This window comes from Girardinichthys multiradiatus, chromosome 20 (genome assembly GCF_021462225.1).
Source record: "Girardinichthys multiradiatus isolate DD_20200921_A chromosome 20, DD_fGirMul_XY1, whole genome shotgun sequence".
In the NCBI taxonomy this organism is placed as follows: Eukaryota; Metazoa; Chordata; class Actinopteri; order Cyprinodontiformes; family Goodeidae; genus Girardinichthys; species Girardinichthys multiradiatus.
The window spans coordinates 26,347,410-26,371,899 of record NC_061812.1 but is presented as its reverse complement, the minus strand read 5'-3'; the positions used below and the strand labels follow the sequence as shown (position 1 = coordinate 26,371,899).

Genomic DNA, 24,490 nt, shown 5'->3' with positions numbered 1-24,490 from the left:
AAACAAATCTGATGTGCAAAATCAGGGATTTTGTAACATCTGACTTCCACTTTGATGTTGTTAGATTCCTATTTGGCTTAAAGCTATATAAAAAGATTCAAATCTGCATTATGACATATTCCCCTCATGTATAAAGTCATCCAGAATCGTGCACTGACTGGTCTTTTTACTAAGAAACGATAAAGTCAAAATCATCCCCTTATCTGTTGTATATGGAGGTTATCACCAGCCCTAAAGTTGTAGATTATTTTGTTCATCTGAATTAACAAAAAAATCTAAACAAAAGAACAGTTTGTCATTTGTTTTTATCAATCAAGAAAGTTTAGCAAAGTTGCATGTGGGGTTGTAGAAGACAACATTTTTTTCAATCCAACTGACTTCCATCCATCCATCCATCCATCGATTTGCTGCCTTTGCATTGACATCTGTTAATCCTGACAATCCTGGCATTAAAGATATTCACAAATATTATGGTATGTTCATTTATTTTTGTGCAATTTAAAGCCTTAATGAGTGTAATTTTTGTCATTTGTTGCGTTTTCTATCTAGAAGCCCTTGTCTAGTCTGTACAAGTCTTATCTTACCTTTTGAAAAAGCTTTACGTTCTGAATCTGTAAATCATTTTGCTCAATTCTAAAGTGTAAAGATTAATACTCACATATATCTGCTCCACAGTTGTACTAAAATAACGCATTCAGATTTACTCTGCTGTGTAATTACATATTTTACAGCAGATAGTGTCTTGCCTTAATATGTTGAACGTTTTCCCATTTTGTCACGCTATAACTTAACTTACTTTATCGTATTTTGTTGCCATTTTATGTAATAGACAAAAACACTGCAGTGCATATTTCTGAAGTGGAAGGAAAATTATTTGTGTTATCAATTATTTTTATAAATAAAATCTGGGAAGTGTGGCATGACCTTACATTCAGCTCCTCCGAGTCAATACAACCAGCTTTAACTGTTTTTACAAATGCGAGTCTTCTGTCTTCTCCAACGTTTTATATCTAGAGCAGAAATATATGCCCATTGCTCTTTACAAATTAGCCAGGACATCACATACACATGAAGATTGTCTGTGTGCATCCACTTTAAAGTTTCACCTTAAATTCTCTATCATGTCAATTTATGTCTGAATGTTGAATTTTACCCCACCTCTCGCTGTAGACTGCTGGAAACAGCTTCCCTGTGACCCACTATAGAAGAAGCGGTAGAAAATGACTGACTGACTGAGTTTTGTTGCCTTTTGTGGCCAGATTTGAGAGGAGAGTTAGTAAGAATAGATTTCAGAAGAGTTGAGACTAACACGTAAAGAGAAAAGAAAATAAGAGAAGACAGCAGAACCACAGAAGAGCAGATGAGGCATGAAGGCATAAAGAAAACCTTCCCGGTCTCAGATTTGTTTTATCATCATTATTCTTTGGATTTCTTTGTTTCCTCTATTTCCATCTGAAATAAAAAGTTTTAATGTATAATAAATGTACTGTAAAAACTGCCCATCTCTGTCTGAATATTTTAAAGGTGCATCCAGACACATTCGCCCTTCTCAAAACTCATGTGCATTTTATGCTAATGGCCATGTTTGTCTATGAACTGAAATCTGCCTTTGCAAATTTTGCTTGAAGGGAAATTCCAGGCCTCCAGCTTTCACAGAGCTTTGATGATGCTGCAGGTCCAAACACGATTCAGATGCCGGGTGAGAACAGAGGAAGAAAGTCTCTGTCCTGACTAATTTGCTGTTTGTAAATGATTAACATTTGTCCCGTTTCTTATAAAAACAGGCTTGTTAGTTAAATGTTGCCCTTTTAGCCTTTCTGTACAACCTGTGTTCAACCTGTACACCATCAGAGCTGCTCAGATGTTTGACACCTTTTCAAAGTTTCTGCTGACAACATCCTTGCAGGTAAAAGAGGTTGTGATCAATACTAAGGTGGCAGCACATTAATCTGAAGTTAACAAGTTGGACTCCTTTGTGCAGGCAGAGCTCATGAACACTGTTAATAAAAAGGATGTTTAACAGCACTCACTGTCCACAACAACACAAAGATTTCTTTATCAAGAGGGAGGGAATTGATCTTGTCTTTTTCACTCAGGGCTTTCATAAAGCTGCTTGAATATACATATTTCACACACACAAACACAGACCTTTTAATGTTTTCTGCAAAATTTAATAAAAATATAGTTTCTGGTGAGGAATAAATTAGAACACCCACACACTTTTTCCCATTTAAAATGGCTAAAATTACACTCAAGCGGAGGACGTCAGAAGCACATGATGTTTCTCATTCTTTCCGGATTTAAACCTCAGACATTCAGTCTGGTGTGCTCCTGACTGTTGAAGTAACAGCACCATGGTGAGATAGAAAGAGATTTCTGTGAGGGGGGATCATTTAGAACGTCTAGCAACATGCTGAGGTCCAAGCAATTTTACCCAGAGAGAAGACTGCAAGATGCTGAAAAAAGGCTCCAACAACCCTACAGTAGGGTCTTGCTACTGTCGATATGAAAGTGTGTGCTTGCACATTAAGGAAGAGCCTGAACAAGTTTAGTTTCCATGGGAGGAGTGCACGGATAAAACCTTTGCTTTCTAAGAAAAACATAAACAATAGACTAAGGTTTGCCAGAGAGAACATAGACAAAGATCAGGGCTTCTGGAATAATGTCATTGGGACAGATGAGTCTAAAATTTGACCCATGTAGGCATCAGAACAGAGGAAATGTTTGACAGTAACCAAATACAGCATTTCAGAAAAATAACCTCATATCAAGTGTAAAGCATGGATGTGTCATGATCTGAAGATGCTTTGCTGCAGCACCATCATAGAATCTGTTGCAATGTGTATCAGATTATGTTTAAAAATAATGTGAGACTATCTAAAAAAAATTTATGTTGAAGCAGAACTGGACCCTGCAAAATGATCCAAAAAGTACCAGTAATTTCAGAACTAAGAATTAAGAAATTAAAAGTTGTGGTATGGAGTCAAAGGCCAATCTTGATCTCGTTAAGATGCTGTGGAGTGACTTGAAAGAGACTGTACATACAAAAAACTCCTCAAACATCTCAGACCTGAAAGAGGAATGGAGCAAACGTTCCTCAGACAGATGTCAGAGACAGGTAGATTGTTCAAAGAATCACCACACAGAAGTTACTAGAACCAGAGGGGGTAACACTAGCTATTTGGAGCTAGGGTGTCCCAACTTTGTCCCTCAGGTAGAAAACGTATTTTTTGTTGAAAATTTACATTTTTGTGTGAGTGCAAAATGTAAATTTTAAGTGTAAATAAATCACTGTTTCTAGAGATTAGAGATCAATATGTTAACGTTTCTTGATAAAGAACTCAATCTTTATGGGATGTCTGAATGTTTTCATTTGACTTTGTACTCATGTATTGTTAGCCTCATAGCATAATTGCCTATGTCATATTTCCCACAATATGACTTAGGCAACAATATAAATCTTAAGACCATGTGGAGCAACTTTCCCACCAGTCTGCTGGAAACACTCGCATCAAGCAGCATATTTGAAATTTTAAAAAAAAAATGGGCTTACTAAGGCCTCTTAGTAAGCCCAGGGTGTAAAGGACACTTTTTGTTCTGTTCTTGTTGTTTTTAGCTAATGTTGGATCAGCAGATGTTTTGAAATGTTATTTTCAATAAACAACCTTCTCTATTTTTGTCTCTTGGCTCCTGGTTCTTTTTTTTTTTTTGTGTGCAACCTGGTTTAGTATGGAAGACCAATTCCGCCATAATTAAAAATATATTCAAAAGAAAATAAATGCTCAATAAATAAATAAGCATATAATTAAATACACAAAAATGCAGTAAATAAATAAATGTGGGCAGTAATTGAATTATCTAATTTAATTAGCTTCTTTATTTATTCACCTTTGTAATAATTACCTTATTTATTTATTATCGATTGCAATTTTCAACTCTATTTATTTTTGTGTATTTAATTGTATGCTTATTTATTTATTGGGCACTTATTTATTTCTGTATATATTCTTAATTATGGCAGGATTGTTCCTCCACAGCTTATATCCAACATCACAAAATGCAAATACTTATTAATTCTTCCTCTGCCTGAGGATTAATCTGCTTAATGTTTGCAGGGGTGAGGGGCTGGCGTCAGGGCAACACAAAGACACACAACCATGCACACAATTAAATGGACGTTAGAGAGGCCCGTTTATTTTGCATGTTCATAAACACTCATGCAGATTATGCTAATTAACATGTTTGTCCACAAACTGAATTTAAGTGTTTCACACTATAGGAAAGAGCCAGAGTGTTCAAAGAAAACCCAAGCATACACAAGGAAAAGTGTAAACACACTGGCTGGGATTTGATCCCAGGACCTTTTTGCTACAAGGCAAGAGTGCTAATCATGCAGTCCATGATGACAAAGCTACAACCCTCCTTAAAAAATTATAGGAGTTAGTTTGTGGACATTTTTTTATATTTGTTAAAAAGGTTTAGTACAACAATTAAAATTTCATGTGATGTTAAACATGTGTATTCCTCCTCAACAATTTAGGTAAAATATCGAAAATGGCTCTCCCTTTTTCCTGATGTGACAGGAGCTTCTGGTCATCTTCTACACTGTCATTAGTCAGTCTGTCCTGTGTTTGTCCATCATTGTGTGTTTCAGCTCATCTACAAAACAGGACAGGTTCAGACTGCCACAAACAATATGGTCTGCAGGGAGACCTTTCCTTCATCTAGGACTTGTACAAGTCTAGGGTGGAGAAAAAGGCAGCTAACATCTCTGTCAACCCCACACATCCTGGACACAGGCTGTTAAGACTTTTACCTTCAGGGCAATGCTACAGAACGCAATTTGCAAAAACCAGCCACCACAAACGTTCTTGGCATGATAAGGAGAATCCCTTTGGAGGTGTTTTCTATGCAGAACAGTGAAGGAGGCACTATCATGATCTGGGAGCTTTGATCGTTAACATAACAATGAAACCTCAGGTTGTACAGAGGCATCAAAGTGTGGTTAGCTGTGTGGGGATGTTGTGTCATTCCTTCTGACTGAGGCCCTCAACTGGATAAAGCTGCAGTTCACATCCCATCTGACAAAGAACAACGTCTAGCAGTGTAACATTTATGTCTTGGACCACCCCACATGTTATCCTGCTCTAAATACCCTTGAAAACATTTGGGCATGGATGGCAAGGAAGTCAGTACCAGACCGTGGAGTCTGAAGCTCAACTTACAACCTGGTTGTAATATATATATATAAACATATATATTTTTATATATAAATATATACATATAATATTTTTCAAAGTGAATTATTTAGATTGTATATTAATCAGTGATTCACCCATCAGCGCTACAACTCAGACCCAGTTAAATGCATTCATTTTATACACATAATCTCTCCATATGCTGCCCTGCCCACCCTGAGCACAGCTTGTTGAAATTGAAACATTCAAAACACACAACTCTGCACCATTTAAAGCCCATTCCGATTGCCAGCTTTTTTCTCAAGGACAGAAACAAAAACTCCAAGGTGGTGATTGATGCTTTCATCTGAGTAAATGCATGTGAAAACTTTAATTTAATCTGTCTGGTGTCAGATTCTGAAATCCTGTATTCATGTCTTGTGGGCTGTATTTTTCATTTTTTTCTGCTGCTGTTTGATCTAAATTGGTGTCTTGATTTTTTTCACTATCTGTCTCTTCAAGCAAGTTTAATGTTTGTGGTCAAATAATTCTAGTTCAAGGGTTTTCCCTGAGAAAACGTTATGCTCTGTCTCAGATTCCTCCTTTCTGTACTGTCAGACTTTTATTTGTGGCGCCCTTTAACCCTGTAGCTCATCTATTCTGAGATGGACGCGTTGACCTTTGGATTAAACCAAGATGCAAGAAGCCGAGAATCATCCGGGAATTACTCCCATCAAAAATCAGACAAAAAATCCTGTATTTCCTGGACCTTCAACTGGGGGAGGAGTGAGTCTGGATGGAAGGTAAACTTTAGACATTAAGAGTGAAAGAAATTAAACTGTGTGTGTGGTGAAAAAAATTAGTAGAAGAAAGTCAGCTGACTAAATTGCCTAACAATGAAATACAGGACCATGTGTGACAGCGAGCAGAGCGATAGGAAGCGATTTAACGAGATCCAGATCCGGTGTTTATCTCACCTGAGTAGGTCCTAATTAAAGTCCCGGCTGATTTTAATGGAAAAAATGGAAAGCCGTTTTCTTCGCTGTGTTTTTATCGTCGCGACGCTGCAGCGGAGCTTCTGCCAGTCGGTTGCTTTACCTGGCACAGGTGAGTTCATATCCGAAACTGCAGATTTAAAAGCGGGCATGGAAAAGAAAACATGCAACACCGGTATCGTGTCTTCCTGGAATACAGAATTTAAAAACTGGTTTATTTTTAGTGCAGCTTGGGCTGACAGGGAGATAACCAATGCCATCTCTCCAGCAGGACAACAAATCTAAACACAGAACCAGAGCTGCTATTTAATAGTTTAGATCAAAGCAGGTTCATGTGTTAGAATGGTCCAGTCAAAGTTCAGACTTAAATCCAATTGTGAAGCTGTGGCTTGAAATTTATGTAGACACACTCAATCTGAGCTTGAGCTACAGCCATTTTCAATCAATTCCAATGAGGCTCGTTTGTCAGATTAAAAGTACCTTTTGAAAATGGCATCCTTTAAGCAGATATTAAACATATCTTTTATCAAACCACATTTTTGTATTACAACGTTTCTTTTACTGGTCTGATGTAATATTCAAATCTTAAAAGTCAAGTTATATTAGCTGTAAGTAGAAAACCGTCATAGTTAGCAGAAATAAAGCTTGAAAACATTATTCTGTGTGAAATTAATCTATATAATGTGTCTCACTTAGTGAATTGAGTTACCAAAATAAACAAACTTGAGTATTTGCAAAGATAAATGGGCAAGATGTGCAAAGCTGATGGAGACAGAACCCCAAATATTCAGCTTTAATTGCTGCAAAAGGTGGTTCTGGAGTATTTACTCAGGGGGGCTGAACACATGTGAACCCTACACTTTTTGGATTTTTATTTGTTAAAAAAAAGTAATCCTTTTTTTCATTTTCCAGTTACATATTACATGGTGTTTGTTTACCACACAAAAAAGATTGTGGTTGTAACATGACAAAATGTCATGATAATTAAGGTGTATGAATTCTTTTGCAATGAGAATTTCGTTTTTTAATTTTTTTTTATAGAACCTAAATTTCAAAATGTGAACATACCTACTAAGCCAATTAAAGGCAGATCATAAAATTTTTAAGTTTTTTTTTTTTATGTACAGCACTTTTATATGCCACAAAGCTTAACAACCCAGAGCTGAGAGACTGAAAACTGGTAAGACGATAGTCCAATGTTCTCCGTTAGAGCAAGTCAAATATTGAAAGACTTTTGGCTCTAAATAAAGAGGTGAGCCACCATAGTGAGCCTCACATGCAATGCTGGTTCAAGATCTCCAAGTTTTAAGAAACAACAGGCCAGGGTTGTTTCATCACCGTCTGACTTGGGCAAGTTTTTACTTGGATGGTTCTGACTCAAAGCTCAAATGTGGTGCTTCAGTACACAACAGTGTTAAATGAGCTTTAATTAGAGCAGTATCTGATCTAATCAGTGAAATTATTTGAAATAATTAAATTGGCTTGAAGTTACCACAGGGTTTTACAGGTAGTTTTTATTTCATGGAGAACATATTTACAGTAAAAATAAGTATAAAGTATTTAGACCTAAAAACTTTGCTTCTTTTTTCATAAGTTGTTTATTGCATGTAGTTTAAAGATTAGGGTTAGAAAATGTAAATATGTATTAGTTAAACTGCCAAAACATAAGGCAGATTAAGAAAGACATAGATGCTCTTTAAAGCTGTGTAAAATAAGTAATATTTCCCATAATATAGTCCTACTGAAGATATGAAAGCCAACGTTTTCCTCCAGCAAGTATTTAAAATATTCAACTTTAAAACCTATGGGTGGAATGAGATTTCTAGAGATGGATGTAACACTTGAAGCCTGAAGATAGGGTTTCACCTCCATGTATTTTAATGAGATGGGCTGTTTAATACACACTAAATTATACACATGGTAACCCCTAAGGGGTAAACCTGCTTGAAATGGAACATGGTGACTATATAACAATGTGTAGTGCTAACATAATAATTTCAAGTTTTTAATAAGTTGATAGGTGGACCTAAATATTTGGCATGTAGATTATTTGATGGAGACAAAATACCTTTCATTGTCATGCAGGCAAACTAACGTTCAGACTTGGAAACAGGTTTGGAAACCAGAGAAACGTGTAACTGCAAACTATAGATTAGAGCTGGGTGACATTAACAACAAAAATGCATCCCAATATATTTTTCCTGTTTTCAAAGATTTCTATAATTATGAGGATAGTTTCAATTGAACAAATAATTTTTAAAGATAACATTTGTTACAATACATACTAAAAATGTACTTAAAATAGTTTGTAGCATCCACTTCTGCTCCAAGAAAAATGTATATGTATAATTAATCTGACAAACAATATGGAGAGATTAGGATAACCTTCAAAGATATCTGGAAGATAATGGCTGGATGCACACCTCCAAGATGGAGTTCTAGCAGCAGAACCATAAGCCAAGCATTCTGAACTTTGACCCCAGATAGGAGTGCAAGTAAGAGACTGCGGTTGTTGTTTTGTTTTTGGTTTTTTTTGTCTTTGACCGGCTCCAGAGCTCTGAATCCAGCAGGATGTACTGGCAGGCTGAGAACTAACATCTTTCCTTCCAAGCAGAAAGCTGCAAGTCTGCTGCAACACTTATACCCTGATGCTGTGGTGCATATCTGTTCTACAATGCAAAATGTTAATAGGAGGGTGGACGACATATTTACTCTTAATGAGTGGCTTCTAGGGGGACTATTTTTTGATCTACATAGAAAACGTTGTGCTGCTTACAGGTAGTCTTAGCTAATTAAAAGTAGTTTGTTTCATAAACTTACATTTCTTCTAAATTCCTCCATGAAATTTATGAAATGTATCATTATTTGTGCTTTTTCCCTTCTGTAAGAAATCTGTATGTTTAAAAACCAACACACTGGTCACCAAGTCTGAAGTCTTTTTTTTATTTAAATCCGAAATAGACAGAATGGTTTACCATCTGTGTGTTTGATGTCAGCCCATTTTGAATAGACCCTCTGTGAATTTCACAGGTGCATGAACATATTTTTCATTGATGTTTGCTGTGGCATATTGCCCTGGCACCAGTTGAGGCCAATTATATGACAGATGTCATCCTCACATTTCTCAGACATGAACACCTATACCTGCAACTTTCTTAAGAGGAATGTACAGAGGGGAAAATTCCTCTGCATGTATGTCAACAACTGTAATGGGATGTACAGTATGTGATGTGTACCTTCCAAAGATGTTTCACTTTTCACTTGAATTTTTTCTTCTTTTCGTTCTTCTTTTTCGAACCACTTTGAAGACGATTTATTCAGATAAGCTTTGCACAAACTAAAACTGGTGATTTTATACAATTAAAACTAATGCAACAACTACCAGTCTCTCTTTACTTTATGTTACACTGGTTAGCAAAATCAAATCAGTTTCATCAGACATTAATAACATATATTTAATCTGATGCATGAATCACACATTTTCAGAAGATTTAAAAAAACTTGTAACTTAGATTCTCAGATTCAAGGTCCATTTCTAATCTGAAAAGGGAGAATAGGTTGAAAGACATGCTGTAATCTGGATTTTGATTTTACTTGTGGAGTAATGACAAATTTTTCTCTGAGTGGCCTTTCAGTCCATGTTGGGTCACTGTGCATAATGACCCTCTTTCACCAGCTTCAGCCAGCATCTTCACAAGGTTTTTGCTTTGTTCTGGGGTTGAAATACACATTCAGCACCATCTCAGTTTCTGCTGGAGGTTTCACTCCGCTAAAGGGGAGTTTTCTTTTCCACTGTCGCTACATGCTCATTAGGGAGGAGTGAATGCTGCAAGTTAGTGACTCAATGCAATCTGCTGGGTTTCCTTAGATAGAAAAACGTTTTACCAATTTGAATAAAAATTGAATAAAAAAGTAACTTATCAGAAGCTTACAATCATCATTTAAGCTTTCCCAAATTGTTTAAAGGTCATGTTTGTAAATGAAAACTTGTTTCACTTCATCTGGTAAAATCTTGTTGTAAGCTTACATGCAAAATGTATCCGTAAGCCCAAAATTGTTCATACCCCTGCAGATTTGGATCTGAAATTATTTTTATCCAGTCAAGATGTTTGTTTCTGATAGAAAAGAAGGCCGGCATCTCTCAAAGAATAATTGAACTGGCATTTTCATTATTCAACTTTGGCGAAGAGCTGCAAGTCAGTCAGGTTGGAAGGCCTCTTTACCATCGCCCTAATCTTTAGCCCCTTCAAAGATTCTCTGTGAGATTTAAGTTGGAACTTTGGCTGGACCATTTATTAATATTGCCATAAAAATATAACTTTTATTGTGGTATTGAAGCTATGGGTTGAGACTGAGAAACCTGGTGTTCTTCTGCTGAAAAGAAATCTCACAGGACTGTATAATAGTCTCTGCATGGCATCCTTTTTTTTTTTTTTTAACTATGTTTATTCAAATTTTCCAAAGAAATTGTACAGAGTTACATGTTCATCGTGACATGGAATGTATATGTCTATACAAAAAGCCATACAATTTCTTAAAACATTTACAAAAAAAAACAATAAAAACAAAACAGACTCCACCCCCCTACTCACCTCGAGAAAAAATAATATAACTAAACAAATAAAGTCAGTCGGATCCAATTCTGTGCCCACAAAACTTAGTAAAAAAATTGTACACATATACATAAACATATACATACACATATATACATAGGGAAAAGAGGGGAGACCGACCTCCGGTAAAGTGAATATAAGAGACTAATCTAGGACTAAAGGAAAGTTTATTTGTCCAACGAGATAAAACAGTGGGTGCCATGTGTGCAAAAATCGATCCGAGGAGCCGTATAAAGTCATTCTAATCTTTTCAAGTTTAAGAAAATGCAGAATATCCCTGAGCCAGTGTGTGAAAGATGGAGGTTGTGATGATTTCCATTTGATTAAGATTGTCCTTCTAGCTAAAATGGTCATAAAAGCCAGAGAGTTCCTCTGACAAGAGGACATAGAGGACAGTTCGGAGAAGACCCCAAATAAGGTACTCAAAGGATTCAGATGGGTTTCCCTACTTTGGATATAGTAGTAAATACATCAGTCCAATAACTAGACGGTTCCGAACACAACCAAAACATGTGAATGAGGTTCGCTGGAGACTGCTGGCATCCATGACAGGACAAAGAAACTTTATTATATATTTTGGATAGTTGAGTTTTGGTGTAATAAATGCGGTGTACCAGTTTGCATTGATTAAGACTATGTTTGGAACAGATAGAGAACTTATGTACTCATGTCAAGATTTGTGACCAGAGCTCATCAGATATACCCTCTCCCAGGTCTTCCTCCCAAAGGGCTCCAATTGGGCTCTGTACATAAAGATGTATTGATGCTATCTGATTTTATATATAAATGAAATGGAACCCTTCAGAGCTGAAACAGGCAAAAGCAATGAGTCTAAAGTAGAGACCTCGGGTAGGTTGGGAAAGGTAGGAAAGTTAGTGCGAACAAAATGGTGAACTTGCCAGTCCCTGTAGAAATTATGCTTTGAGAGAGCAAATTTAGAGTTGCGGAAAAGCAGCAAAGGGATTCTTCAGTAAATAAATCCTTGAATGTTCTAATGCCAAAATAGCCTAGGAACCTTACCATTCCAAAGAAAATCTGAGATGATAGAATCTTCCCATTTTAAAAAGGAACCGGGTAAAAAACAAAAATTGGGATTTCCTGAAACAGATACAAGAAACGGGGAAAAACATTAATTTTAACACAGTTTATTTGTGCCACTAAAGATAAGTTAAGTAGTGACCAGCGTTCACAGTCCTCTTACCTTTAGTAGCAAGGAGGAAAGGTTAGCTTTAAATAGATCTTCTGTTTTATGTGTTACCTAGATTCCCAAATATGAAAAATCATTATGGGCAATTTTAAAAGGAAAACCATGCAGTGAAGAGAATTTGGCTGCGAAATTAATGGGAAACAACTCACTTTTACTTGAATTCAGCTTGTACCCCGACAATCTGAAACAAAATCTGAAAGAAGAGGAACAGTGGCAGGGATGGATGTATTTAAATCTGAAATGTATAGAAGTAAATTACCAGCATATAAAGAGACCTTTGCATCTGCACCATTTCTCCGTATGCCTGCCATGCTTTGATTAGAACACATAGCAACAGCCAGAAGCTTAATAGCCAGTGCAAATAAAAGGGGGCTCAATGGGTACCCCTGCCTTGTTGATCGATGGAACCAAAAATAGTCAGGCCGAACATTGTTATTCCTAATTGAGGCTTGTGGATTGGAGTGAAGTAATTTAATCCTGGACAAAAAGGAGCCTCCTAGGCCAAATTTTCTGACCGTACAGAAAGGATATGACCATTCTACACAGTCAATTGCCTTCTCAGCATCCAGAGAGATTAGAGCTTCTTGAGTGCTATTAGAGGAGGTATTGTATATAATGTTAAATAGCCTCCTAAGATTGGAAAAGGAGTGTCTATTTTGAATAAAGCCGGTTTGTTTTATTTGGCATTTTTTGAATGAAGCTGGTTTGTGGGGGTCGGTGCCTTCTTCGGGTGGGGGATTGGGTGTCGGGGCTGGGGATTCGGGTTTGAGGGTTTGTTGGTCCCGGTTTTCGGTCAGTTCTCGGGGCCCACTGCCTGTCACTAGCCTTTGGCCCGGTGAATGTGCCTATGCTTCCCTCCTTTGTTGAAACTTGGCGAACGGGGGTGCCTATTGGGGTCAGCCGGGGAGCTGGCTCCCTGGGAGAGCATTTTGCCCCCCAGTCCTTCCCTCCCCATGCTCTCCGGACACCTCGCTCCACCCACTCCATCACACTATCACTGATGTAGGGCCTTGCAGTGCGGGTGCGTCATTGGAGTGCCACAAGGGTTTTCCATCTCTTCCCCACCTGTTTTTCTTTTTAAATGCAAACTACAACAGCACGCATCAACACCACATTTGAGCGGGCGGAGGTAGGCTTGGGGTCTTTTCACACCCCCATTCATGCCTGGCTCTGGCGAGGGGGTCTTGGCCAGGTAGTTTGCTGTGTTGATTGGGATGTGGCTTCACTTTGGTGGAGGGGCTGGCCAGCCCGCCTGCTTGGTGCAGCGAGGTGTACGGTGCGGGAGTGTGGGTGGCCGGCATGCTGGGGCACCTCCAGGGTTTGGGTGTGGGGTTGGCAGGGTGACCAGTCCTTGGCATGCTGTGGTGCCCTTCCTCCTGTGCTTCCTTCTGTGGCTCTGACCTCTGGTGGGCGGGCGCCGGGGTGCAGATGGCAGTCGGGGGGGTGGGTGGGGCAGTAGAGCATGTCTTGTGCCTGGACTGGGGTGGCTGGTGGGTTGTGCTTGCCCTGGAGCGGTTGCCCTGCCTGGCCTAGTTACCCGGCTGGTGCATGTTTCCCTCTCATGAACTGACGGGCTGATGCTTGGCGGTGTCGGGACTTGGCTGGGGGTGGCATGGAGGGGCTGCAGCGTGTGGGGCGGGGAGGTTGTGTCCTATTCTTGGATGTGGGGTCACCGGCATTTGGATCAGCTGAGCGGTGATGGTAGAGCTGGGCTGGATAATGTTTCTCCCATGGCTAACATTGCAGTGGCAGTGATGTGGTGTGTTTGTGTGGTTGCGGATGGGGAAGGTGGGGGACGCCGGGCTCTGTGTGTGGAGTTTGCACCGTTTGGGTGTGGCTTCATTGGCTTTTCATAGATGGAGCTCACCTGTAGAGGTGTGCCCCTGTGCTGTGGGGAGGGGATTCATGGTGTTTGGGGCATGTGTTCGATATCTGTGTCCTGGTTGGGGGTGGCCCTGTGGGGAGATTCATGTTGGGGTTCATTGGGGTGTTGGGACTGTTTCATCCTGTGACGGTTCTGGTTGGCGGCTGGTTTGGGCCATGTAGACCCTTCTTTTGTACATGGCCCTCTCTCCGGATGAGGATGGGGGTCGTTGGGGACTGGGGTCGGGGTGGAGGGGTTGGGATCCGGGCCAGGGTTACTCAGGTTAGGGAGTGATATGACCCTGGGTCTCAGGTCTCTGGGTCCATGGCTGGATCTGCTCGGGCGTAAACAGCTGCCAGCGGGACCTGTGGGTTTGTCGTTGCAGCTCCCTGGGGCTTCTGCACTGTGGCTGCTGGGTGGTTCCCCTGGGACTCTCCCCTGCTCTTCTCTCAGGGGGTTGCAGTAGTCGTGGCGATGGTTCTCCTGGGGCTGTGGGGGGCCTTTGGATGTCTGTGGCTTGGATTTCCTCCATATCTGTCCCAGGTCCAGGGGGCAGGTCTGTGGCTCCTCACTCTCGCTATTGCATATATTAATGGAGGAACTTTGTATACACGAGCGCGCTCACACTCAGACCAACAGGTGTTTGTTTATATTCAGGCGTTAACAGATACACAAATGTTCAATATTGAGCTGCCTTTACCACTAAATACATCTTGCATTGGTAAGTACCGTACACTTTTTGGTAAAAATGCTGTTAATATGAATGTTTCTGAAGGTGTAGAAGCAAGCAGAGTGTTATCTTGTATTCTCTACATCCTTCTTTCTTTCCTCCATTCTTTTCTCCTTCTCTCCCCTTTTCCTTTTTGCCCCACCTCTCTCTTTCGTGCTTATTTTTTCCTTTTTGTTTCTGTCTCCATGTCTGTAACAATTGAAATAATCCCAAAACAGTTTCTAATAAAGTTTTTTTTTTAAATATCAAGCAGAGCTTTAAACTATTAGCTGTAATGCTCCAATTGTGAAAGTAAATTTGTTGGTCTTTTTCTTGGCACTCAGACAATAATTCAGAGCTCTGCTCTGCCGGACAGGACACGGTTAAAAATAAAAAATAAAAATAAAGTCAGTTTGGTTTGGGTTAATTATAGTGGGTAGGACAGATTCGAGGCGTTGAGCTAATATTTTAGATACTAGTTTAAAACCCACGTTGAAAAGACGAATAGCGCGGTAAGAAAAACAGGAAAAAGAGTCATTTTCTTTTTTCAAGAGAAGGGTGATTGTGGCCCGATTAAGAGTGAGGAAGAGCGCCAAGGGCAAAAAACTCATTATACATGTCAAGCAATAGCGGCGCCAATTTATTTCAGAATCCTTTTAAAAATTCAGATGAGCACCCATCAGGGCCTGGACGCTTTCCACCTTGAAGAGTCTGCATGGCATCCTTTTTCATTGTAGATTTAACTACAATATCCCCACCGCTTTTATGTGATAAATTGATAAAATCCCTGCTTCCTGTGTTAGATTACAACAAATGTTTCCTTGTAGCACCATTAAATTCAAATTAAATCTAGTATTTTCTGATGTGAAGATAATATTGGCTCATATTCTTCTTTCTGCATCTCATTGTTTTATGAATCACTCCTTAGGGACAGTAAATTCACCTCTAAAATCAATGAGATCAGCCATTCTTCTTGGCCTAAATATGTGTTGCGTTTTTATATGCTAAAGACCAGTGCGTGGTATTATTGGGAGGAAAGGCACCTCATTTTCAGATTTTTTGTTCTCCTCAGAGTTGAACTGCTGTGAAGGGGACATTCTCCTGTTGCTGGATTCCTCTGGAAGTGTGAGCAACTTTGAGTTCTTTCGCTTTTTGAGCCTCACCGCCAACCTCCTTCGCCCATTTTCTCTGGGACGGGGCCATGTCAGAGTGGCTCTGCTGCTGGTGGGCACCAGCCCTCACCTGGAATTCAGTCTGGATGTCCACAGCAACCAGGAAAGTCTGCTGAGAGCTCTGCAGAGCGTCCACCAGCTGCAAGGAGACACCAACACTGAGGCGGCTGTGGATTTGGCTCAGAGGCTGCTATTGGAGGCAGAGGGGGACGTGCCGAAGGTACTGCTGTGGCTGACGGATGGTGTCCAGCCAGGAAATGTGGAGAAGGCAATGTCGGATTTGAAGGCTCGGGGAGTTAATGTGTTAATTGTTTCTACAATTCATGGCAACTACCAGTTGTTACAGCGTGTGGCAACACCTCCTCTGATGTCTCACCTGTACTCTGTGGACATAGAAAGTATCGACATCATCACAGAAGAACTGAGGGAGGCCATCATCAGTATGTGTGTGTGTGTATGTGTGTGTTTGTTTGTTTAAATATATAATTAGAAATGATAGATTCGATTAGGAAGTATATTTGATTATTTACAGGCCCCAACAACCCATCTGATTTATTTTATCTGTTTGCCTTCCATGTTCTCATGATTATATATATTTTTTTTATCTGTAGAAATTATTCGTGCAGAACGACTCACTGTGATCCACTTGACTTCCAATAGTGCTGTGCTGCAGTGGCGTCCTGTTCTGGCTAATGACAGTGGTTACTATGAACTGAGGTATAAAACTGTGGGTGAATCCCAACCTGAGAACACCATGGTTCTCTCAAGCACCTCCAGTCATGCAGAACTGAGCAAACTGCAGCCCGACACCACCTACACAGCTTCTTTCCGCCCAGAGTCCAACCAGAGGCTGTTCAGCACACTCACTGTGAAGTTCACCACACTTCCTGGTAGAAGCTTCTTAATCCTCTAACCACAAAAGAACAAAAAAGACAGAGGACCAATGTCCTTAACTAAAGTATTTGAGTTTTGTTCTCTTATATGCAGTTTTTTTTTTATAACACTCAAGCAGCATTTTAGGCAAAAAGAGGACCACAATTTACAATGATTTACAGTTTAGCAGCCTTTAACTGTATTTCAGTATTAATGTTAATTAAGACAGATTTAGCCTAATCAAGAGCTTGTAACCTAATTTGTATTTATTACATTAACTCAAATTACATTAACTGGGACCTTAACTCTGAACCAAGAGTTTGGTTTGAAGTCAGCATGTCATTTTTTACTCATTCAGATTCAGTTGACCATAAAATGTTACTTATAGTAAAACAAATGGCAATAACTCTGTCAAGGACTTTATCCAAGACACAGACAGAGCTACACATAGAAGCATTGAGTCTGGAGAACTTTCTATGGAAACAAAAATCAAAGAGTACACAAACTTAACAATGACAGTAGTAAAGACAATGAGTCCTTCAAGGAGAAAAAAATGAGTACACAAAGATAGGCAGCAATAGCTTTGTTCATGAATTAATCCAACAAACAGACAGAGCCAAACACAGATGCACTGAACAAGAATTGCTCTATACGGGAAAGAAACATAAGAGAGTAAATAAAGTTAAAAATAATTAAAGCACAGCAGCTGATAAACAGACACAGCTAAAAACAGAAGCACTGAGTCAGGGGTATTTTCTGTGGAAAAAAATAATATAGAAAGTTAATGGCAGCAATAGCTCTGTCCATAGCGTCATCTAGACCAGGGCTACCCAAAATGAGCGGCGGGACTCCCCCAGGGGGTCAGGAGACAAAATGATATAAATATATCCTAAAACAAGTGTTAATGCACCATTAAATAAACAAGTATACAATGAAATAAATGTATGTACTATTAAATGTACCATGAAATAATTAAATGTACCATTTATTTATTTATTGCAATATTAAAATAGTTAAATATGCTATTAAATTATGAAATGCAAAATTAAATATTGTCCAATAAAAAATTTAATTAAACTTTTAAACAATAAAATTAAAATAAATAAATGTAATTTAAAAAATTTTATTAATTTAAAAATACATTTAATTACTTCACTCTGTATAGAGTGAAATAATTAAATATATCCTTAGGGGGTCGCCAGTCTCTGGCACTTTATTTTTGCTGGTCACAGGATGAAATGTTTAGGAACCCCTGATCTAGACAAACAAACCACAGGAGCACATAGCCAGGTGTACTTTCTTTGGGAAAGAAAAAGACAATACACAAACTTAATGAAGGCAATAATTCAGCCAGTTACTTCGTCCAGGACACAAACACAGCTAAACACAGAAGCACTGAGCCAAGAATGCTTTTGACTAGAATGAAAGGTTACCCATAGCATAGGTCATTGCCTCATCCAGGAAATAGACCCAGCTAATTGCAGAGGTACTTTCAGTGGGAAAGAGAAGGTAAAGAGTGCACAAAGTTAATAACAGCAAAAGACCTGCTCATGACTCCACACACAAAACAGACAGAGCTAAACTCATAAGAGCTTGAGCCAGGGATCCGTTCTATAGGGAGAAAAACTGCAACAAAGACAGAAATAGCTACAGTACAGACCAAATGTTTGGACACACCTTCTCATTCAAAGAGTTTTCATTATTTTCATTACTATGAATATTGTAGCTTCACACTGAAGGCATCAAAACTATGAATTAACACATGTGGAATTATATACTGAACAAAAAAGTGTGAAACAACTGAAGATATGTCTTATATTCTAGGTTCTTCAAAGTAGCCATCTTTTGCTTTGATTACTGCTCCTCACACTCTTGGCATTCTGTTGATGAGCTTCAAGAGGTAGTCACCTGAAATGGTTTTCCAACAGTCTTGAAGGAGTTCCCAGAGATCCTTAGCACTTGTTGGCCCTTTTGCCTTCACTCTGCGGTCCAGCTCACCCCAAACCATCTCGATTGGGTTCAGGTCCAGTGACTGTGGAGGCCAGGTCATCTGGCGCAGCACCCCATCACTCTCCTTCTTAGTCAAATAGCCCTTACACAGCCTGGAGGTGTGTTTGGGGTCATTGTCCTGTTGAAAAATAAATGATGGTCCAACTAAACGCAAACCGGATGGAATAGCATGCCGCTGCAAGATGCTGTGGCAGCCATGCTGGTTCAGTATGCCTTCAATTTTGAATAAATTCCCAACAGTGTCACCAGCAAAGCACCCCCACATCATCACACCTCCTCCTCCATGCTTCACGGTGGGAACCAGGCATGTAGAGTCCATCTGTTCACCTCTTCTGCGCCGTACAAAGACACGGTGGTTGGAACCAAAGATCTCAAACTTGGACTCATCAGACCAAAGCACAGATTTCCACTGGTCTAATGTCCATTCCTTGTGTTCTTTAGCCCAAATAAGTCTCTTCTGCTTGTTGCCTGTCCTCAGCAGTGGTTTCCTAGCAGCTATTTTACCATGAAGGTCTGATTCACACAGTCTCCTCTTAACAGTTGTTCTAGAGATGTGTCTGCTGCTAGAACTCTGTGTGGCATTGACCTGTTCTCTAATCTGAGCTGCTGTTAACCTGCGATTTCTGAGGCTGGTGACTCGGATGAACTTATTGTCCGCAGCAGAGGTGACTCTTGGTCTTGCTTTCCTGGGGCGGTCCTCATGTGAACCAGTTTCTTTGTAGCGCTTGATGGTTTTTGCAATTGCACTTGGGGACACTTTCAAAGTTTTTCCCAAATTGTTCAGACTGACTGACCTTCATTTCTCAAAGTAATGATGGCCACTTGTTTTTCTTTACTTAGCTGCTTTTTTCTTCCCATAATACAAATTCTAACAGTCTATTCAGTAGGACTATCAGCTGTGTACTGTATCCACCTCCTGCACAACACAACTGATGGTCCCAACCCCATTTATAAGGCTTGAAATCCTACTTATTGAACCTGACAGGGCACACCTGTGAAGTGAAAGCCATTTCAGGTGACCACCTCTTGAAGCTCATCAACAGAATGCCAAGAGTGTGTGGAGCAGTAATCAAAGCAAAAGGTGTCTACTTTGAAGAACCTAGAATATAAGACATATTTTCAGTTGTTTCACACTTCTTTGTTCAGTATATAATTCCACATGTGTTAATTCATAGTTTTGATGCCTTCAGTGTGAAGCTACAATATTTATAATTATGAAAATAAAGACAACTTTTTGAATGAGAAGGTGTGTCCAAACTTTTGGTCTTTACTGCATGTCTATAGTTTTTATATAGACAGCTTTGTCCAAGAAATGGACACAGCCAAATGCAGAAGACAGTCAAATTCCTGATGGACAAAAAAGGAGAAGACCCTGATAAATGTTGGATCTGCCTCCCATTCTGAGGTAGGAAACCTTTGGATGTTTGTGTCTGGACTTGTTGTACAACAATAAGTCCAGACACAAACTGGCCTTTGTAACAATTAACTTTTGTGCCCTTCAGACGTTTTTCAGACTTTCAATTCTCAACCAAATTCATTCCAGTTTAGCTGCACTGATAGCCTAAAATGAAATTAGAAATGTTTTCAACTCCAGAAAATCTCACTTGTATATTCAGTCAGGTTGTTAAAATGTTGACTTATTTTATCTGTCTTATATTTGGTCACCAGTGTCCCTTCATGTCATGCTACCTCAGAGGTTTTAAGTCCAGCAGAGGTCACCTTGTCAGACTCTGGTCCCCGGCAGATCCGTGTCAGCTGGGGCCCCCTGCAGCCATCTCGGGTACAAAGTTACACACTGGAATATTGAGTTATTCCAAGTGGACGTGTTCACACTGTGACTGTAAGCAACCAGAGAAGCTCTGTGTTTCTGAGGGACCTGGAGCCTGGCACTCAGTACCTGATTACAGTCAGCACTCTGCATGTGGATGGAAAAGAAACAGCCATGTCTGTGAGGGCCTGCACTCAAGAAGGTTGGTGCATCGTTCATCTCTTTCAGTTAGAGTTTTTTGTCAGGTTTAAAGTGTTTTATTTGTTCCATTTACTCAACATCCATACTTGTTAAAGCTGTTTTATCTAAATTATCGAAATTGACGCTTTTCCTGTCTTTCCTGCAGCACCTCGGCCTGCCCTGACCGACCTTCAGCTGGCACTGATGGTTCGACAGGAGGGGAACGAGATACAAGCATCATGGCAGGCCAAACCTGAAAGCCTGAAAGGTTATTGGGTCAGCTGGGAGAAAATAAAACCACAGAGCTCCCAATCAGAACGCTCCCTCTCTTCTGCTTACCTTCCCCCTTCCACCCCTTCAATCCGACTCACCCACCTTGCTTGAAACAGTCGAGTGTGTGTGTCTCCACTCTACAGCTCGGGACGAGGAGACAGAATATGCTGCACTGCCAAGACAAGCAGTGATTAGATGGGCTGACAGGTTCTGTTCAACTAATAACTGCAGTTGTTTTCATTCAATGTTCGGTACTTAATAGAGTATAATTTTCTTTTTCTCTCTCTGTTAAATGTTTCCGTCAGTGAGGATAAAACTAAAGTCTGGAACAATCAGACTGCAGGAGTACGAAATAAATGGGGAGTTAAGCTGAGTATTTTACAACACAGTAGATACATCTAAAATGTTCAGTCTTATTTCCTAAGATTTATTTCAAGCCATGGTGTTCTCAGGGAAACATGGTTGGAGAAAATTTGGATCAAAAATTCATCCTGTTAAACAAATAGGTAACTATTTAAATTACATTTCATACTAATGCATTTGTTTAAATTATCAGTTACATAAGTATAAGCAGGCAGAATGAGAAATTATGTAGATGCATACATACAGTGCCTTGCAAAGTATTCATATCTATTGAACCTTTTCACATTCTGTAGCATTATACCCAAAAACGTCAGTGTCTTCAGTGTGTGGCACAGCTGTAAACCTACCAAGACGTGGTTTTCCACCAAAACTGACAAAGCAGACAGGAGGGCATAAATCAGAGAAGGAAAGATGCCAGATATGACTCTGGAGGAGCTGTAGGGATCCACGCCTTAGGTGTGAAAATATGTTGACAGGACAACTAATAATCAGGCACTCCACAAATCTGGCCTCTAGGGAAGAGTTGCAAAAAAATAGCCATTGTTGAAAGAAAGCCATCAGAATCGCTGCTTGCAATTTACCTCAAGCCAACGGACACGGCAAACAGGCGGACAGCGTTGTTGGGGTCAGATGAGACCAAAATTGATTAATAAATTAGAATATGTGTTTCATATAATTGGCGTCTGTTTAGATTTTACCAACCAAATTAAATAGATACTCTGTGAGGCAGAAAACTAAAAGCCATCCCTATGGTGAAGTATGTTGATTACAGTATTATGGCATGGGGATGCTTATCTTCAGCAGAGAGGGAAACTGCTCAGAGTGGAAGGGCAATGGATGGAGCTAAAGACTGGGCAATATTCTAAGAAATCTTTTTAGAAGCTGCTAGAAAGTTGAGAGGCTTACCTTCCTGCAGGAATGCTCTAAGCATACAACCAGAGCTACAGTTTATTGATTTAGATCAAAGCATATTTATGTGTTTGAATGGCTCAGTCAAAGTCCAGACCTTAATCAATTGGCAACCTATGGCAGGAACTAAAAATTGTTGTTCACAGATGCCGTTCATCACAGAGGCTATGAGTCCTTGACACCGCCGTCCTGATTTTTATTTGCCAGAAAATGTTAAAAACAATGTATCCTTTTTTTTCCACTTCACAGTTATGCACTATTTTGTGTTGGTATCTCCCATTAAATCCCAATATAATACATTGAGGTTTGTGGTCATAATGTCAGAAAATATGAAAAAGCTCAAGAGGTGTGAATACTTTTGTAGGCCCATAAACCATACAAAATGTGAATGGAAGATTTTAACTGTGTCACTCAGTATGCTGCTATGAAGATACTTTAAAATCAGGCTAAACTGTCTCTTGTTTACACCATCACTCATGTCACGAAAAAAAAAAACGGAAACCTGGAACCAACAGAAACCTTAACCTTGTAGTGTTTTACTCCTTAAAAGTATTTTATATCACCAGGCTTCATATAATTAATTTAAGAGAACTGCTTTTAATTATAGCCAACCCAAAAAGCTTTTAGATGTAAATACACAAATAGATTTATATTCTAATTATGCTGCTATACAGTATTACTCTAGTAATTCCACTCATCATTATAATCCAACTGAACCAGTGTTAATTAGGGGTAAAAACACTTACTACTAATAACCTGGTCTTTTGGTCAACACACAGGTTATTGTTTTTTCTTTTCTTACACATTTATTGCCATCTAGTGGCTGGATCATGGAAGGTCGTGGTAAAAAGAATGTACACCCTGTTTCAAAATGTATCCATGAATTGTTTTTTATCAGCTTAGAACATTATTAAAATCTAACTTCAAGTGTACAAAAGCCAAAAATTGCATTAAGATGAAAAGTTGAGAATTACAACATGCATCCCCCAAATCCATACAAAATACAGACTAATTCAATAAAGTATATTATTAAAAGGTTAATCTATTTCAGTAACTCAATTACTATGTAAAACATATTGTATAGATTAATTACACACAGACTATTATTTTCATGCTTTTATTTCCGTTGTTTTTGATGATTTTCTGCTTGCATCTAATGAAAAAACATACTTTTAAGAATATTACATCAGATCAATAAAAAATATTTTTAATAAATGCCAACTTAATGAAAAGCATGTTTAATAATTGCTTAAACGTTGTTATATTCAAAAGGTACTTTTAATCTGACAAAAGAGCCTCATCAGTACACATATTCTTAATTTATTGAATATGACTGTAGGGGGTGTACTCTTCTTTTTTTTGTTTTTTGACTGTACACTCAAGACTCAGTAATGTTTTTGTCCACATTGCTGAGAGGGATAAAACATCAAGATTAAAATTAAGATTGTAAATGCTGATTGCCGATACCAGCTGTGAATTTTTTTATTCATATTTTTCTGTGCTGGTTAGATAGTTATATGAAATGATAAAAGTTCTATGAATGTTGATATAAATGAATACCTAAAATCTCACATTATATCCTCTCTGTTGGTTAGATATGGCATTTTCAGCCCTTTATTGGCTATTGCTTGTAATGTCATTGCAATTTTTTATGTTAAACATACAATGCATTTAGCCTGACTTGAGATCACTTTATATTTATCACTTTTATCACTTTCTTAAAGTTTTCATAACAGCAAAACTGCAGTGGCAGAGATTCACCACCCTGATTCAATAAACAATTTACATAACAACCAACCATTATAACCAATATTAAACAGTTTTTATCACTTTAGGTCTTTTTTGTTTCCATTTTTTTAGTAAGTGTGGCAAATATATCCATCTATCAATCCATTGTCTTCCTCTATCTCTTATCACGAGATAGAGGAAGAAGAGAAACCCAGACATACCTTTCCCAGTAACACTCTCCAGCTCATTCTGGGGGTTTACCTGGCCTGAAGGTATATGTAGTCCCTCCTGTGTTTTCTGTGTCTGCCCCAGGGTCTCCTCCCAATGGGACATGCTCAAAAACCTCTCAAAGAAGGGGCCCTGGACGCATTCAGATATCTAAACCACCTCCACTGACTCCTTTCGAAGTGGAGGAGCAGTAGCTCTACTCTGAGCTCCGGATGATGAAACTTCTCAAAGGCTGACACCAGTCAACCTAAAGAGGAAGCCTATTTTCAGCAACTTCAGCCCCATGTCACTCCTCTCTACTCCTCTGCGTAAGGCAGCGCCTCACACCCAAATTGAATAGTGCCGTCCACCTCAAGGGACTCTTAAGGGACAAGGTCTTAAACTTTCTCCAAATCTACAAACCATATCTAGACCAAAAACC

General features: G+C 39.2%; 1 pseudogene; it reads left to right on the top strand.

Annotated features, from left to right (window-relative positions):
• The first annotated feature begins 6,199 nt into the window (after positions 1–6,199).
• Positions 6,200–23,893, top strand: LOC124857214 (annotated as a pseudogene).
• Positions 23,894–24,490: the final 597 nt, after the last annotated feature.